The sequence below is a fragment of the Phyllostomus hastatus genome, unplaced genomic scaffold (genome assembly GCF_019186645.2).
Source record: "Phyllostomus hastatus isolate PE091 unplaced genomic scaffold, TTU_PhHast_1.1 phas_contig_40, whole genome shotgun sequence".
NCBI lineage: Eukaryota > Metazoa > Chordata > Mammalia > Chiroptera > Phyllostomidae > Phyllostomus > Phyllostomus hastatus.
In genome coordinates, this window is record NW_025333872.1 from 26077919 (window position 1) to 26095019 (window position 17101).

Genomic DNA, 17101 nt, shown 5'->3' on the forward strand with positions numbered 1-17101 from the left:
CTGGCTGGGTAGCCTAGGTGGTCAGAGTGTTGTCCTGATGTGCCAAAGTTGTGTTTCTGATTTCTAGTCAACAAACACACAAGTAACAAATAAATGCATAAATAAGGAACAACAATCTCAATCTCAATATCTATCTCACCCTCTCTCCCTCCCTCTCTCCCCTGCCTTCTCTCTCTCGCTCCAAAATCAGTGAATAGTTGTAGAAATTCCCAGCTGAATTTGGAGTGTGTCCTGAAGTTTATTGTTGTAGTTCTCCCTTCTTTCAGGGACTAGGGGTGGTGAGATAAATGGATTATGTCTCCAGGCCCTGCCCTGTAGAACAGACAGGTCAGCAGACAATTGGGACACAGTGCAGTTATAGTCTATCTTATGAGAAAAGACAGGAAATAATTCTGCACAGCAAAAATGAGAACGTGAAGAAGTTAGAGAAAGCTCCACAGAGGACATGGAATTGGAAGAGAAGTTGATGTATGAATAGGAATTTGCTCAACAAGAGAGAGAGAACAGGGTAGACAATAACTAGCACTGCAGTATTACTTTAACACAGAATATATTGAAAGGAAGGAAGGAAGCTGGAAGTCAATTGAGATGAACTTCAAATTGATTGGGAAAGATGTTGAAGGAAATTATATTCTAGAAAAACAAAAGTTGGCTACAGTGCATGTGACAGATTAGAATAAGTAGACTGGAAGTGGGGGAACAAAGTAGAAACCTGTTAGGACAGGTAGGAGATTGCATCCAGAAAGACACTGATGATTTCGGGGAGAAGAGGGTCAGATTCTGCAGCAGATCAGCACTCTCACCCGTTCCCCCAAATCTGGCATGATCCGAGAGCACAATAAATAATTTTTGAGTTATTCCATGAGTCTGTTTTGTCTTGTATTTTATATTCCTATTTGCTTTATTACATTTTAAAAATATTTATTTTCCATAAAAACCTACTTCCATGAGTGTTAGGTCCAGTGGGGTTTGCTAATGGAAATCTATGTTTGCATATGCAAATGTATGTATATTCTGTTCTCCCCTGGAAAAGAAAAAGAGGCCACTTAGAATAGCAATTTCATTGACTACGTATAGCAGGGGGGAAAACAAATGCATACAATATGGAAAAATGTAAAATTTGGTTCCAAGTGGATTGTATTATAAACCTGGAAATATCTTTGTGGTGCCTGTTTGTAGCACTCAAAAACTCGAAAACTTGTCAGCAGTTAGGGCTGGTGAGTAGAAGGTAGAATCAAGCTGTGAACTAGGATTAGGAACGGTAAGAATTAAAAGCACTTTCTTCCCTTGGTTTTGGTCATTTTCTTTGTAGGTTTCCCTTGGTAAAGTTTACTACCTAAACACTTAAAAATAATGTGGCAGCTTTCAAGTTTCTTCAGGTGACTTTATAAAGTCCTTAACGCTGAGGAAAAACAAGGCAACCTGAGTAATGGAGGAAGGTTCACAGCAATTCAGATGCAGTATGCTTCTGCTGCTGCTGCTGGTGGAGGAGAAGGGTCTGTGGTCTGTGAATCTTATCTGTGTATGGACTATGACTGGAAAAAAGTGTGACGCTGGGAGTGAATTCTCATTAGTCACCAGCCACCTAAAACATAGGAGGGATGGCTCTGTGTGCAAGGGAACTGGTACGGGCAGGGGTGGAGGATGTCTTCAGGAGGGTGGGGTGCAAAAAATGTGAATAGAGACATCCCAAGTCAACACTTCTCTTTTTAAACCTAACAGGAACCAAAATGGGCACTTTGAGCAAAACAAGGTCAAGGAGATGAAAAGATTACCCACACATCAAAGTATTCATTGTTGCAAGCTGCACTTTAAAATATCTGAGAAGGAAAAAGCAAAAATCAATGTTGGCTATGCTGGTACACAAACCTGTCACCTCTGGGAAATCTCTTTGGGTTCAAAGCCAAACCAATTTTGTGAGTTTTACCTTTCAATCCCCAGGTCACAAATAGCTAAACATTTTTTACCTGACTTGCAGTGTTCATGCCAAAAAGCAAAGACCTTGAGAGTTCATTACAGAAGCAGCGTGCAGTGGTGCAGGAGAGACGTGTGCGGAGATAGGGGCTGTCATTCACGGGGTGGTTGCATTTCTTTTTTTTTTTATTCTAGACAAAGCAAAAAGCTAAGTCCAGTTGGACAGATGAAGCTGCACTCTGAAAGAAGTCAGTCAGGCAACAGAAAGGTACTTAAAAGTCCTTCTTACATCCTCTCTTTGCATCTGCTTCTTATTGAAGGAGGAGGGTGTGAGCAGAGCAGCAATAAAACAACGAGACTCTTGCTCAAGGAATGAAATCAAGTCTTAGAAATGTACCAATGGATTGCTTATGTTGCCCCATCTCATCTCATTCCATTTAGCATTCTTCATTTAGTGGGCTCTATTATAAACTATTATCCAGTCCTCATTGGTGTGGAGGACATTGTTTTTCTTATCAGGGAAGATAGAGGGAGAATATTTAAAGCAAACACTCTGGGATTTCAGGGATTTACTGAGAGTGAACAGCCTATGCTTCTCGTGTGCCTCCCAGTTCTGCAATGTAGGCCAGGGACGCTGGAGCACGGGGACCTGACTAATGTTGCCTCTTTCCAGAATCTCACAGACAGCCGCTAAATTGAACAGATTGAATTTCTTGTGCAAAATCTCAAAGTCTCACACTTTGGGCTGTTATTACTTTATAGTTTCCTCTTCCATCTTCAACTGAAATTCTTTGGGGAAAAAAGCTCACAAGTCTAAGATTCGCATGTTTAAAAAATATAAGGGAGGGAGATAAGGAGGAAGAAATATATTAGTAGTTATAATTTTTACTTGGCTTAGAAATCTCAGCTCTAGTGTCTATGTAAGGCATCCTTTTTAACTTCACTTTCTTTTTTAGTAAGGGAAGAAGGACTATAACTGAGATTATATTATGTATGATCCAGATACCACTGTGAAATATATTCAGAAAAAATTGCCTATAAAATAAATGAGATGACCCATTCCTACATAAGTTTTCAGTACATTTTGGTTAAAGAACACCTGTAAAATAAAAATGATAGCTATTTGTCAGATAACACCCGGGGCCAAGTGTAATATTTCTCAGTGCATGTAATTATAGGAAAATATTTATAGTGATCTCTGAGTATTTTGAGGTTAATGGTTGATTTCTCCTGAGTTTTAAGGGCTAGTACTTTCTGGAGGAAAGGAAAATCCATTAAAAATAAGAAAACCATCATATTCAAACATATATACTATAAGGTTTCTCTTGGGGTCATTTCACCAAATCCAAGTAAGTCCTGGCCATTTTTCCTTTCATTTTAATTGCAGCATCACCCATGGTAATGAAGTATTAATTGTGGCTCTCTGCATGTTGTTAAATGGAATAAAATAATAATACTTTCACTTCATTCAAATTTGGCATAAGCACTGGGTTTTCCCATAAGGTAAAAAAGAATATGTATATATATGGATGGGACTGTAAAAACAGAATGATGAATTACAAGGGAGATTCCCCTGGATTTCTACAGCATCTCGTATTTACCCTATTTCTGTGAAGTATCTTTGTTTATGCTTAGGAAGAGGAAGTAGACACTGTTAGGAAGAGGAAAATTACATTCACAAATGACTATATATATATCTAGATATGAACAAAAGGCCAAATGGAGGAGAAAAAGTTAAGATAAGCAGTTTATAAATTCAGGTTGTGGTCAGGGGACATTCCAGGAGTTTGGAATAAAGCAATATCTCAAGCCTAAGTCCTTTCAAATCTGAGTCAATGTAAACTAAACAACACCCCAGGGCAGGTGGGGAGGAAAAAGTCCTTGTAAGAGAAAGAAGCTCAAATAAATGCCTGTCAAAAATTGTTTTAATAAACTTATAGTATTATGTGAAGGGCTTCCACTTTTAACCCTTCTGCTTCTGGGGCCCAGGAGAGGGCTTTTCTTTTTATCAGCCACTAGTGGAGGACCTAGGGGCTTTTCTCAGAAGGATAAACTGATGAGATACAGACGGTTTGATTTGGCTTGCCTCACTGCTTTTCCCCTCGTATCTTGTCAGCCAAAGGACCTTCTGGCTTTATGGAGCCTACTTATTTATAGAACGCTTTATAAACACAAATGTATTACTGTAGCCTTAAATCCCCATTTCATGCACTTATCCAAGAATGGACTTTGCAGCACTACCCTACACCAGTCACCACCACTCCTTGCATGGGCAGAGGAGCCTGTTATGCTTCCTTTCACATGCATTCGGCACACACATGTTTGATACACTGGTGAACACAGGGCACCAGACCATGTCAAGTAGCCATGGAGCTGGCACAACTCAAGGAGAAGCTGTGGACTTGTGGAGTAAGCATTTCCAAAGGATTTCAAAGGGTTTTGCAGCTGTCACCTCATAAACTGCCACAGTGGCAGCTTTCAGGCTCCATCATTAGCTATATTTTAGACTTGTGATTTGCTACTAATGATTTCTGTGAAGCTGGTTCTTCTCTCACTCCCCAATTATTACCACCCTCATTGCTGTCGCTAGGAAACAGAAGAAATGGCAGTTAAGAGCCCAAGCCAGGAGTATGGCTCCCTGGCTGGACCACTTGCTTAGGAAGGTTATTTAGTCACATTTGCTTTCGTTTCAGAATCTGTCAAGTGGAGGCAATAATAGCACCAACTCATACTGTTGTCATAAGTATTACATGAGATAATACCAACACAGTGCTTAGAATAGTATCTAGCGCATGTTAAGAACTTGATGGATGTTTTCTATGACTGTTATTGTTGTCCCATTATTGCATCATATACCAAAGACAATGTTACATCCTTGGAGACTTTCATGCTGCTTTATGCTAGCATACTCCTTTGCTCACAAAGTGTCTTTTAAAAAAATAATGCTCTATAAACAGGTTTTTGAGGGAAAATAAGATGGTTTTTCAAAGAATATGGCTTTTAGATTCATTACCACTTGCATAGAGTTCCAATGTCAGTGTACATAGAGACACAGTGAAAAAAAATTACCATTCTTTAGCATTTTCTATACCATGGGGCATCCTGGAAAAATCTTTTAAACTATTTCTATATATAATAAAAGTATTCAGACATTATAATCAGTTACTTTTATAAGAAAACAAGAAACAGTTTATTATAACTTTTTTCTCATTTCATCCAAGCATTAAAAAGGTTAATCTCCATAGGTTTTAATTTAGTGAAATTAGTATATCACTTATGCCTCACAGCAGGAGCATACGAGAAATGAATTAATTTGGTATAACAATTGATGAATTAGAACTCTTCTGTTATCTCCTAAATTGCTTTCTGCTCATTGTTTATGATACCTTGTACTTCTGTGTTCACCTTGCCCGATCTGTTTTTTGGTGAACAACATTGATAGCAAATCATAAGCATAAATTTGAAAATTCTATATTAACTCTCCTGCACCTATAATATTTTTGGACTTAAGACATGACAACCAGGTCTACTAAGAAATTAGTAAACATTTATTCACTGTCTGCTCTAAGAACCAAGTCAGTGTCCTGGTGAAGAGTGTGGACTCCAGGTTCAGTCTCCTGTGCCTTTGATTTTCTGTTGCACCTGATTTGGCTTCAATCTCTTCTGTAAAATGTGAGTGATAACACTGTCTGTCTTCAAGGGTTATTTGAAGACTAAAGATATAAAATAAAAAAGATACATAAAACACTTAGAAGTCCCTGGCATAGAGAGAAGTGCTTATGATATTTAAACTATCATGAATGTCACATTTAGATATGATCCAGAAATAAGGAACTCCATGGAATCTTGGAAAAGAAAATGAAAGCAATGTTCTGTTCTCCACATCCTTGTAATAAGAAATCTATTCCAAGAACTCACTTCTCACTTCCTTTCCTTTTTTCCTCAATACCTCACATACCACTTAAAAATATATGTGCTTATCTGGCTGTTTCTTAAATAATGCTTTCTTACCCACATTTAAAAATTTACTCTAGCTGATTCTGATTTATCAGATATTAGTTATACATATTTTATACCCCTCAGAAGGGGTAATTTTGCAATTTTTTAGAAACATGTTTTATGCTGACATTACCAGTTTCAAGGTTAATACCTGCTGGCTTAACCATCCAGTTAATCTCTTTGGGTCTAATCATAAAATCATGATGTCTATAGAATCCAGCCCTTTTAAGGAGAGATGCTAAGTTCTCCTTCCCCTAGAAATTAATGAGGGAGCCAACAAGAGGATGGGAAGAACCTGTTCAGCTGAATTAAATGGAAACTACCTTTGCATTTCATCTTTTCACACTAGGCAGCCAATACTCCCTCTTTGTATCTTGTCTCTTCAACAAAACCTCTAAGGAGGAAGAAATACATTAGAGAAAAGCCTCCTGCTTTAATCTGCTGTAGTCATCTGCTTCCCACAGTTGTGCTCCTTGGTTCCTGGCCAGGCTCCCCATGGAGAGATGAGACTAATTCCTGGGAGGAAAGCTGACAGCCAGAGAAGAGAGGAAGGGCAGGTCAGTGCAACTTTTAAAAATATATGTGCCTGTCCTGGGTGGTGTAGCTCGGTGGACTGAGCACCAACCTGTGAACGGAAAGGTTGCTGGTTTGATTCCCAGTCAGGGCACATGCCTGGGTTGCAGGCCAGGTCCCCAGTTTGGGGTATACAAGAGGCAACTGATCATCTATCTCTTGTACACTGATGTTTCTCTCCCTTTCTTCCTCTCTCTGTAGAAATAAATAAATAAATAAAATATTTATAAATGTATGTATCTGATTTTCAATTTTGCTCTTTATTCAGATGTACACAAATATTCTTTATTATCACAGAAGGCTAAAGGCAGATTGCCTCTGGATCTCAAAGGACAAAGTCACGAAGCAGTTCACATTTGTGGCTCACAAATATAAAACTTTCCTTGATCTCACAGTTAGAATAGACCTGTCTCCCGTGGGTCACCCCATCTGTATTGTGGAACCAGTGTCACTGCTGTATATGTATTTGTCTCTGGTCTGTGTCTTCCTGAAAAGCTGTATTGTAAGGTGGTTAAAATCAAGGCCCCTGACATCAGATGCCTGGTTTTGAATCCCAGCTCCATCACTTCATAGTTACGTGACCCCAGGCAAGTGTCTTAACCTCTCTGTGTCCCAGTTACCTTATCTATGTAATGAGCAAAATAACATTTACCTCATATTAATGTTATGACGACTAAATGAGTTAATGTGTGGAAAACACTTGGAAGAATGCCTGGCTCACAATAAGTGCCAACAAAGGGTTTGATTTACTTGCTTGGTGGTAGAGAACAGGTTTTAATCAATCTAATTCCAAGAACCCAGCAGAATGAATGGCACATAATATGGGTATCTAACCTAGTTCTCAAAGACAAAGCTATCCATTGGCTCCTAATAGCAGAATGAAAATTGTATGTTTCTCCAACTATACACACACACACACACACACACACACACACACACACACACACACAGAAAGAGAGAGAGAAAGAGAGACACTGGTAAGAAAGAAATAAAGGAATGTATAAGAAACATAATAGGGGGCAGAAGAGAAAGAAATCAAGTTCTCTGTAACAGGAAATAGCAGCTCAGTGGGATCTCCTTTCCATCAAACTGAAATGCCCTAGTAACCAGACTTTCAGAATCCCCTCCTGAAATACAGCAGCAGGCCTATTAATTAGTATGAAGGTGTAGTCAAAAGGACAGTGCTAGCTGGAGAACTGAGCAATTCAGTCAACCTTGCAGCATTTAATTAAGACGCAGACCAAGAAACTTCGGTGATTTAGAGCATGCATTTCCACGGCAGTGTGTTTTCCAACTCAGGTGTTCTATGTGGTTGCTTTTCTGCTGGTCACGGGTGGTCTGAAATGGAAGGAGAAACACCCTGCCTTGCCCACATGGTGGGTCCCTCAGAATATACTCCCAGGCTCTTGCATTTGTTTATTAGGAACTTTGAGCTCTCACACCCAAGTGCTGGTTCATGGAACACTAGCACTTGTATGCACATTCCAGAAAACGTTCAGTAGTTGTGGAAACTAGAGGAAGGACACCTCTGGTGGTATAAGAACTTTACACAATTTGTCAGTGTAGTGTTTTGCTGCTTGTGGAAACCTAGAAGAGAAGAGCTGCACCTGACATAGAGCAGTGGGGACTCTCTTTGTAAACCCTAGTGGCCTGGCTCCAGTGGGCGGGAGGGTCTGAGCCCCTGGAGAGTGCTTTCATCCCCCTGGCCTACTGCAGCTCAGACCTCACTGTGCAAGAAGCTCTCCAAAACAAAACCTCAGAACTTTCTGGAGAAGTTTGCAACCCATCCTGCAAGGACCAGGAAGAGTTAAATAAGTGAGATCGTTGAGAAGCACTCATTTTGGGAGAATCCATTCTTTTAGGCAGATACAAAAGCCCTCCTCTGTGTTGGGTACCAATGGAAACTGCATAATGGACAGCTATTTCAAAGAATGGAGTTTATTAAATTGAGCATGGCATATCATATCCTTGGAGAAGGAAAGTAAATTCCCTGGAGACCAGGCTAGGTTGGCTTCCTTAAGAATTTCTTGGCATCTGTTTCAGATGTGTTCATGGGAAGGGTAAAGAGCAGTGTGTCAGTAATGGGAAACTCTCCTAGTCACTAACTAGTGTCCAAGTCTCACAAAGAAAAAAATGCAGTTTATGGTTGTGCTCCCACCAAAAGGCCTCACTACGGAGTAGAGCTTAGGTTGGAAATCCATTCTGTCCCTGCTTTCCAAGGGGTCTGGCTTCTGTCTCCCACCGAGTTTTCTCAAGAGAAAAGGCTCTATGTAGATCATGAATATAAGGATGGGGGTTGCATCTGATTTAAAAAGTGGCTTATGTGGCCACTTGATACCCACCCAATGCTTGATATTTATTCCCAGAACCAAATGATGAGACCAGCTTTGTGAGACTAAAAGGATAATAGGCAACAAAATACAGTGCTCGCTTCGGTAGCACACATATTAAAATTGGAGCGATACAGAGAAGATTAGCATGGCCCCTGCGCAAAATACAGACCAATAAAAAAATGCCTCAATCAATACATAGCCACACATTCACAAAACTAAATTTTAAAGAAATTAATGAAGGCAGTGAAGAGTCTGAATTACTTTGTAAAGAGTGAATTGAAATGCACTTCCAATCACTTCATGTAAATATGATTCTTCAGAATTTGATTTTTTTCATCTCAATTTTAAAAACAGCTTAAGTCAGTTACATTAAAGAGTTGATTTTTTTTTCTCATCAAGTATGGGTCGGAAAATACATAAAAAGAATTAATGGGGTCATTGAGGTTGAAAGTGACCATTATCTTAGTTGCAAAGAACTAAATCTACTCCATAGGGTAAGGAGAGTTTAGTAAGTAAAATTATTATATTTTTCAACCACTAGGTTAGCTTCTATGGAGCAGAGATAACAATGAGCAGAGCATAATTCTTGCCTTTAAGTAGGTTAAAATATAGAAGCAAAGTGATCTTACCATTCAAAGCATTATAAGATAGACAAAAGCTATGAGGTTCTGGTTAAATTCTATGAAAGTGCAGAGAAGGAGGTAAATGCAGATCCAGGGTGTTTGAGCAAGCAAAGACAGGATGCATAGAATACAGGGATAGATTAGCAAGGAGGAAAACATGTAAAGGAGAGCAATCAAAGCAGGCATAGAGCAATTCCCCGGGCAGTAATTGGCAGTCTGGTGGCTGCCCCAACTCAGGATATCGAAGGTGGAATAAAGAGAGATGAGCCTGGGAATATAATGGAAACTATTCTCTTAGAAACTGCCAGGGGGACTAGGAGATTTATTAAAAAATATTTGCTTTTGCTTTTGTTTTGTAACAAGGTAGTGGCACAATTAGAAAATGCTTTGAGCAAGAGATTAGACTGTAATGAAATCAAGTAAAACTGATATACCAATGATACGCCAAACAGCAGCCGACCCCGGGGGCCTGCAGACAATTTCATGCTTCACCCTTTTTCTCAGGGATTGAAGAGAGAGCACCCTGCCACTCAGCTTATTGGGTAACAGTTGCCATGGTTTTTGGAGAGTTCCTCCCATTTAGGGTCAATTGGAAGGCTGAGCTTCTTCATCCCACTAGGGAAAACCACCCAGAGAAGTTGGACTGTTTTGGTTTCCTGCTGTAGAACCTATATTCAAATTGTGGCTGTGTGAACTTAAGCAAGTTACCTGACCTCTTCATACCTTTGTGAAGAGAGTTTAATACATGAGTTGGCATATGATAAAAAGCCAATAGCTAGTAGCTATTAGAAATTATAAAGAGTAAATTTACTTTGGGCCCATGAACATTCTTTCCAGTAAGCCACAGTGCACTCCTCTTCACCTGATTCACAATCAAAGAGATATGCAGATATTCTAATGATATCTCAGCAAAGTGAGTAAGGCATTCACATTTTGACCTGTGACATTATTGGATCAACTAATCATGTTCAGGTGGGGTGGTGTCAGCTAAAACACTGAGCCTTGCACGTATTCCCTCATTAAAATGCAGCTGCATGAGATACTTACTGTAGTCAGTTAGCCCTTCCCTGAAAAGAAAAATAAAATAAAATAAAATAAAAATGGTGACTCATGGGCTGCTGGCTAATTCTACAAAATGGGCTCTGGAACTGTGACTCTTTCTTCTACTGAAAATTATTTTTGCTACTGTTATATATGGTGATGAAGAAGCCCCAATCCCCATTGTTCTTAAGGTTTATATCTGGAGGCTTGTCAAAGGCAGAGTAGACCACCCAATATCTATCACCATTCATCTTACCTGGTAGTGCTGGCCTGAAGCAGAATTCTGAGATTTTCTTTGTTGCCCCCCAATCCTCCTACCCAACCTTCATCTGTTCTCTCTGGCAAGCTGCCTATATGCATATACTTTGCACATACTCATCACATTTTTTCACTACATTCGTAGTCCAGCTTTCCTCTGGACTCTATAAGGAAATGAAAATAATCGATCTCTCTTGTATTCTTGGTAGAGGTCAGAGAATAGAATTATCTCAGCCGACTTAGTCTGCTTGACAACCAGCATTGTGATCCCCACACTGGCACCTTGAGAGGGCTGCACACTGGCACAGCTTGTATGCCTGGCCAGGTACTCAACAAAGGCCCAAGAGGCAGCACATAAAATTGGGCAAGGAGCCTGGTTATTGCTTTTCAATATAGGGCCCATTCTCTAAATCTTTCTAAAAGGAATAGAAATGCAAATTGAAGCAGGACTTTCTCTTGACATTGTGTATCTTGCTCTCAAAAATAAGTTTATTTAGATTTATACAAACATTGCAGTTGACTTAACCTGGCAGTTGACTAATCCAGTCACTGGTATGTAACAGATTTCTGGTGTGCTCCAATTTAACCTTATTCATTAAAAACATGGGGTGGGGGAGATCGTTATAATGGCTTTATGGTGCAGAAAACCAGCAGGGAAGATCGAGAACTGTAAGAAAATAAAAGTTACATTTAACAAATGAAATTTGTAAGGTATTACAAAGAAAAAAAAACAGTTATTCATTAAAAATGAAAAAATTATTCAAGTTGACAGTAAAACACACAGAGAGATAATACATTTGGGAAGTAAGAAGATGCTCAAAGAAAGCTTTAGTATTTATGGGTTCTTACTTTGGGTTTGTTTGCCCAAGAGACATAAATGTTTAAATAATCCACAGGGACTAAGAAAGTTATTGGCACTAGCTCCCAGTATAAAGAAGTCTAAAGAGAAATTCTACCAAAAGAAGCAGAAATGACTTGGCTCCTACACATGGTGTGGTTAGGGAAGGGAACATAAACTAGCCTGTGAGCCTCCTCCTGATCAGTTTATCTGTAGCCTGGTCCCCTTGATCTCCATCTCCACAAGCCTGCCTTTCTGCACCATCTTCACAGTGGCCTCTACTTCTAAACCATCCTCCATCCCATTCACATCCAAATCCTCTTAACATAGTTCTTTCAGTGTGACAGCAGCACGTCCAAGCCTCTGTCTGTGCAGGCACACCCTGTTTTATTGCACTTCCCTTTATTGCACTTCACAGACGTGTTTTTTATAAATCTAAGGCAAGACCCTCCACCATCAAAAACATCATGACTTGCTTTATTGCAGTACTCCATTTATTACAGTGGTGTGGAACCCAACCTGAGACATCTTCAAAGTCTGCCTGTACTTTGAGATTCTGCATCATCTTTCCACAGCCTACCCTTACCCAGCCTTTGCTCAGATCTCCCCCACACTGACCTTCTATTGAGTCTGGAGTGTATGGAGCCTGGCCTTTTTTCTTACTTATCACCTCCAGGTAGCCTGGTTTTACCACCACCATAGGTCTCCCCAGATTAGGTAAAATGAGAGCTTTACACTAATTAAATGCTTGATGACTAAAAGAGGCAAAGGAATCATGCCTCTGCTTCCTTATATGGCTTCTGTTCAACCGTGCTTTCTCACTGCTGAAACTTGAGCCTCTCTGTTCCCTTGGCCCATGCTTGTTCCATGCCTGCTTCCACAAAACGAGCTGCAGAAAAAATCAAGGATAGATAGATAATAAATGATTTGCCTGGGGAAAGGCTGGTATTGGCCAACTTTTCTTGACAGTTTTCATTCTTAATGTTTTCTTTTTTCTTTTCTCATTCTAGACACCTTTTAGAAATCTAGGCTTTATTCCTAAACCTTGTGTTTGCCCCTCTCTCTTTAACAGTTACGGAATCTCTCTCTCCATGATCTAATGGTCCCCTCTCTTCCCTTCTCTTAATTCTTTGCTTTGTTTTTAATCCTCTTCTATTTATCCATCCAACTTTCTCCCCGTTAATTGTGGAGCCTCTTGCTTCCTACTTTCTAGTGCTCCTTCCTGACAGCATCATGGGAGCCCCAAGTTGCAAGCTATTGACCTGTCCATTTTTAATGGTTGTACTGCTAAAGGCTGTGTGTGCCAGGCATCCCAGGTGCAGGGAGACCAGACTGTCAGGTGAGGCTAGAATGAGCAGCCCTTCCGCAGATTCAGGGGAAGAGCTGCCAAAAACACCTCTGGATCCAAATAGAGATGCAGCTGTTGCCATCACAAATATTAGACCAGGGAGAAACTGTGTTGGAGTCTTCTCAAAACTAGAAACTTGCATAAATACTGTGTTTTAAAAGCCTGAAGTATAAATCTGCCATGGAAACCATCTAACTCTTAGTTTGGGAGTAGCCTATTGTAACTCTTGAAAAAAAAGGTAGAATAAAAGTCTTGTAAAATCTTCACATTTGTTTTGGGGAATTAAATCGCTACATGATATCTATGCTACCAAGTATGTAGTATGTCAATGACCAATCAAGTTATCCTCCCTGAGGAAATGGTCAGTGTGACTAACACACTGCTGGCTTCCTTTAACCTCATCTTTATCAAGCCCCTATAATACACAAAGTTTTGTAGAGTCTATTCAACCATTTCATATGAAAAGTCATTTCGAAGTTTGAAGTTCTAGATAGCCTATACTCACATCATATGTTTTGTTCATAATAGAAGGTGCTCTGAAGGGAAAATGACAATAGGGCAAAGGCTGTCATTTTTCGAGTGTGTGTGTGCCTGTGTGCACTATGGTGCACATGTGCATGCTTTACCTCTTCCCTTCGGGTTGTGCTGCTTGATTTTCACCTCCTTTGGGTGCTCTATGCCTGTTTTATAGCACTCACCTGCAGAGGAGAGAATTACTGTCAAGTGAGAAGGGATGGCAAAACCCCTTCCATTCCCAAGTAAATTAAGGTTTCTTCTGGATAGAGGAAATAATGGGAAAACCTTTAACATGTGCAATTCCGTTTAAAAAATGAAATAAGTCACATCACACCATTTCTCATGGAAAAACTATTGCAGTAAGGAAAGAAAAGCAGCCTATCATTTAGCAAGTATACCTTCAAAACAGGTATGCTTGCCTGGTACCTTCAGAATGTTGATTATTGAAACTTTGCACAAGCCAGTGACAGCATAATCATCCCCATTTTTTCACCCCTGAGGAGACTGAGGCTCATGAAGGTTAAGGTCACAGAGATAATATAGGATAGAGTCAGGAGTTAAACCCAGCTGCCTTCAACTTCAAACCCCATACTCTTTTCACTATACACATCTCTTTCACTTGCCTTGGTTTCTCCTCTAAAAAGCCAAATTAGTTTGTAGATGAAAGTGATTTTATGAAGGCCTGAATTTCTATTTGATTTTTTTCTATAACTGAGAAATTCCAGTTAATATATGTCACCTTCAGGAGTTTCAGTGCAGTAATCCTTGTTTTCTATTGTTCAGGGAAGGTAACTTTAAAATATAAGGAGGACCTCCCCAAAATGGAATTTATTTATAAAAAAATTGTGTATTTATTCTTACATGTTTAAACTTAAGTCACCTTACAAGTACTCTCCATTTGATGCAATATACCTATTGAGACTTCTTTCCACGGCTCAAAACAGTTTTTGAACTCATCAATTGGGATGCCTTTTAGTGCTTCTTCCATTTTTTTTGTTTGTTTTACCTCTTCCACATTGGCAAAACATATCCCTTTGAGGACTTTTTATCCAGGAAAACAAACAAACAAAAAAGTCACTAGGAGTGAGATCATGTGAATAGGGAGGGTGGGGCATGGGGGTCATGCCATTTTTGGTCAAAAACTGCTGAACACTCAGTCCAGCTTTGACAGGGGTGTCTGTAAATCACTCATCATGAAAAGGGCAAACATGCTGTAAAGAGTCTTCAAAAGAAATTCACTGAAGCCAAACACAGCCTCTCACAAGGCCAGGTAGTACACTGATATAGTTGGGATCCTAGAACACTCACCTAGTGGGGGAAGCCTGTACTACACAAGAACCGGCCCTCCAGACAATAATTCTGTTGGGGTTTTTTAGGGTCTCCCTTTGTATATAGGAACTTTAAGAAATCTGTCTTTTAAAAAGGTGAAGATTTGAATTCTCAGTGTGTTCTATTATTTAGGTGGCTGAAACTTGAGGTGGTAATAAAACTTGGTTTCTGACAGTACTTTTACATTGCAGTTGAAACAGTCTTTTTTCCCTTAATGTTCATTGCTTACCATTCTCTATCAACTGAAACGAAATTTCATTCAGATCTTTTTACATTGTTACATTTTGATAGATTGGTTTAAGGTTCAACAGTTGAAAGGCAATTCTTGCAACTATGTCTCCCCAAGGGAGTCATTAGCTTAAACAGGGGGTGTATTTTTAGACAAGTGCTTGGTTTTAGCTTTCCCAGTAGAGTTGTTTGTTTATTTTTAATTAAAGACCTTACCTTCAGGTCTGCTGCACAAACTCTGTTTCTAATGGCACATCTATACATGAAATGAGAGGAAAAAATTTTATCAAGTTAGTTTTCTTTATATGTCAAGGTGGATGTGGTAGGAGCAGAGCCAAGTCCCACTCACAGGAACCCAGCCCCCCTGGGTGCTTCCTTCTTCTTTCTCAGGGTTCATTTGCATGCGGGCCCCCCCCCCTCCGCCCCCATCCAGAGGGGTGTGTCTCCATCTGCATGTGTTCCCTCTGTGGTCTGTTTCCATTGCCCCTCCTCCGGCCCTCCCCAAAACAGAAAAATCTCTAAACAAAAAGAAAAAAATTAGTGAATGAAATATTAAAATAATTGGGAAGGAGGGAAAGTCTCAAGGCTCACCAAATGACACAAAGACATTTAAGACTTGACCGCCTAAGAAAGAGTTCAGTTTTCTACCTGAGAGAGTAGCACTAATGGGGTGGATTTTAAACAATTAGCAAGGGAGGTGTGGGCAGCACAGCAAGGAATAAAGAGATGATTTTGGAGTGTTAGAGCCTTGAGCTGCCTCATACTTCACACCTCTGAGAAAGCCATCTAAATATATAAATACCTCCACATGCCAGAGGCCCTAACATGACTTCCACTCTGGAAAAGATGGGGACTTCAGCAAAGGCCTGGCTTGTCAAAACAACCAAAATCTCATTTTAGCACTTTAATAAAACCCTGACCAAAAAAAAAAAAAAAGAAGAAGAAGAAGAAGCCTTTTTCACTGCCTTTCCCCTTCAGAATTAGAATGGATTTTATTTCAGGATCTAGGTCCAGACTTTTCTTTGTACACACATCTCTTTCCTTCCAGCTCACTCATTTATAGGCCCCGACTCTGTGTTGTGCTTCATGGGCACTTGCTCAGCCTTGGCACCAAAGAGAGCGTTAGCTAGGCGCGCACGGAGAGGACAGACCAGACCCAGGGCATTTCGTCTGTCCCGGTAAACGACCTTGGCCATGCAGTTTCACCTCAACTACAAACAGGGGCCTAACCCGCCTGAGCCCGGAGAGCAGCATCTCTGGCTTTCAGGTCTGCTTCACTGACTAACGGCACCGCATCCTGCCGCATGTCATTTGCCGGTGTGTCACTCTTTTGGCCGCTGGGGTGATGTGCGATTCTGTGCAGCACAACTATTTGAGAATCACCTCGTCTTCTTGGGGGTGCACACAGCCTGTAAGTTGTGAGGAAAGAAGCCTGTTAACCCTTCACCGAAACGCTGGAGTTTCTTAGTACATGCTTTAATTTTCACCAGTTACTGAGGCGCATGAGCCCCAGGACCAAAGCAGTGGTGAGTCTAGCCTGCAGGAAAGTATTTCAGTTCCAATTGCTAAACTCAGAGGATTAATTGCACTGAATTTTATCAGAATGAAAGGGGAGTGGTGGGAAAGAATTGAGTCATCCTCATCATTAATATAACTGAGTGATTACAGACCCTTTCCCAGGAGAAACTCAGACAGTAGCTGGCCATTGAAATAATAAATAGAATCCTGAAGAAGCCTGGCATAAGATGTGTGCTTTGTAGCTAAGAATAGCAAGGTTAATTACAGAAGGGAGTGACAGCAACAGGAAAGCAGCAATCTCTCAGAGCAGAAGCTGCTGCAGCACAGTTCCAAAATAATTAGTAACAAGGGCTGATCCTGGAATTGTCAAAACATTAACCCTTGAGGGCCTGAGATGGGCGAGGAGGAGAGAGGGAAGAGAGAAATGCATAAATAATGCCCCCAAACACAGGTCACTGTGGTTTCAGTTTAAGATCGTGTGCTGCTATAATGAAGGGTAACTGCTTCTCAACCTGAGTCAGATTCTGAGTCTTTAATTATATTTGTCAATACATGACAAAACCTCCTTAAGTCCAAAATGTAT

The 17101-nt window shown here is 40.2% G+C and overlaps 1 protein-coding gene and 1 non-coding gene across 3 annotated transcripts in view; both read left to right on the top strand.

The window, feature by feature from the left end:
* ADGRB3 (adhesion G protein-coupled receptor B3) overlaps window positions 1–17101 on the top strand; it is a 719215-nt gene that overhangs the window by 606843 nt on the left and 95271 nt on the right. The gene's annotated exons all lie outside the window — the stretch shown is intronic.
* LOC123822275 lies at window positions 8910–9012 on the top strand. Its single transcript, XR_006786250.1, has one exon. It is a non-coding gene; the product is annotated as a U6 spliceosomal RNA (small nuclear RNA).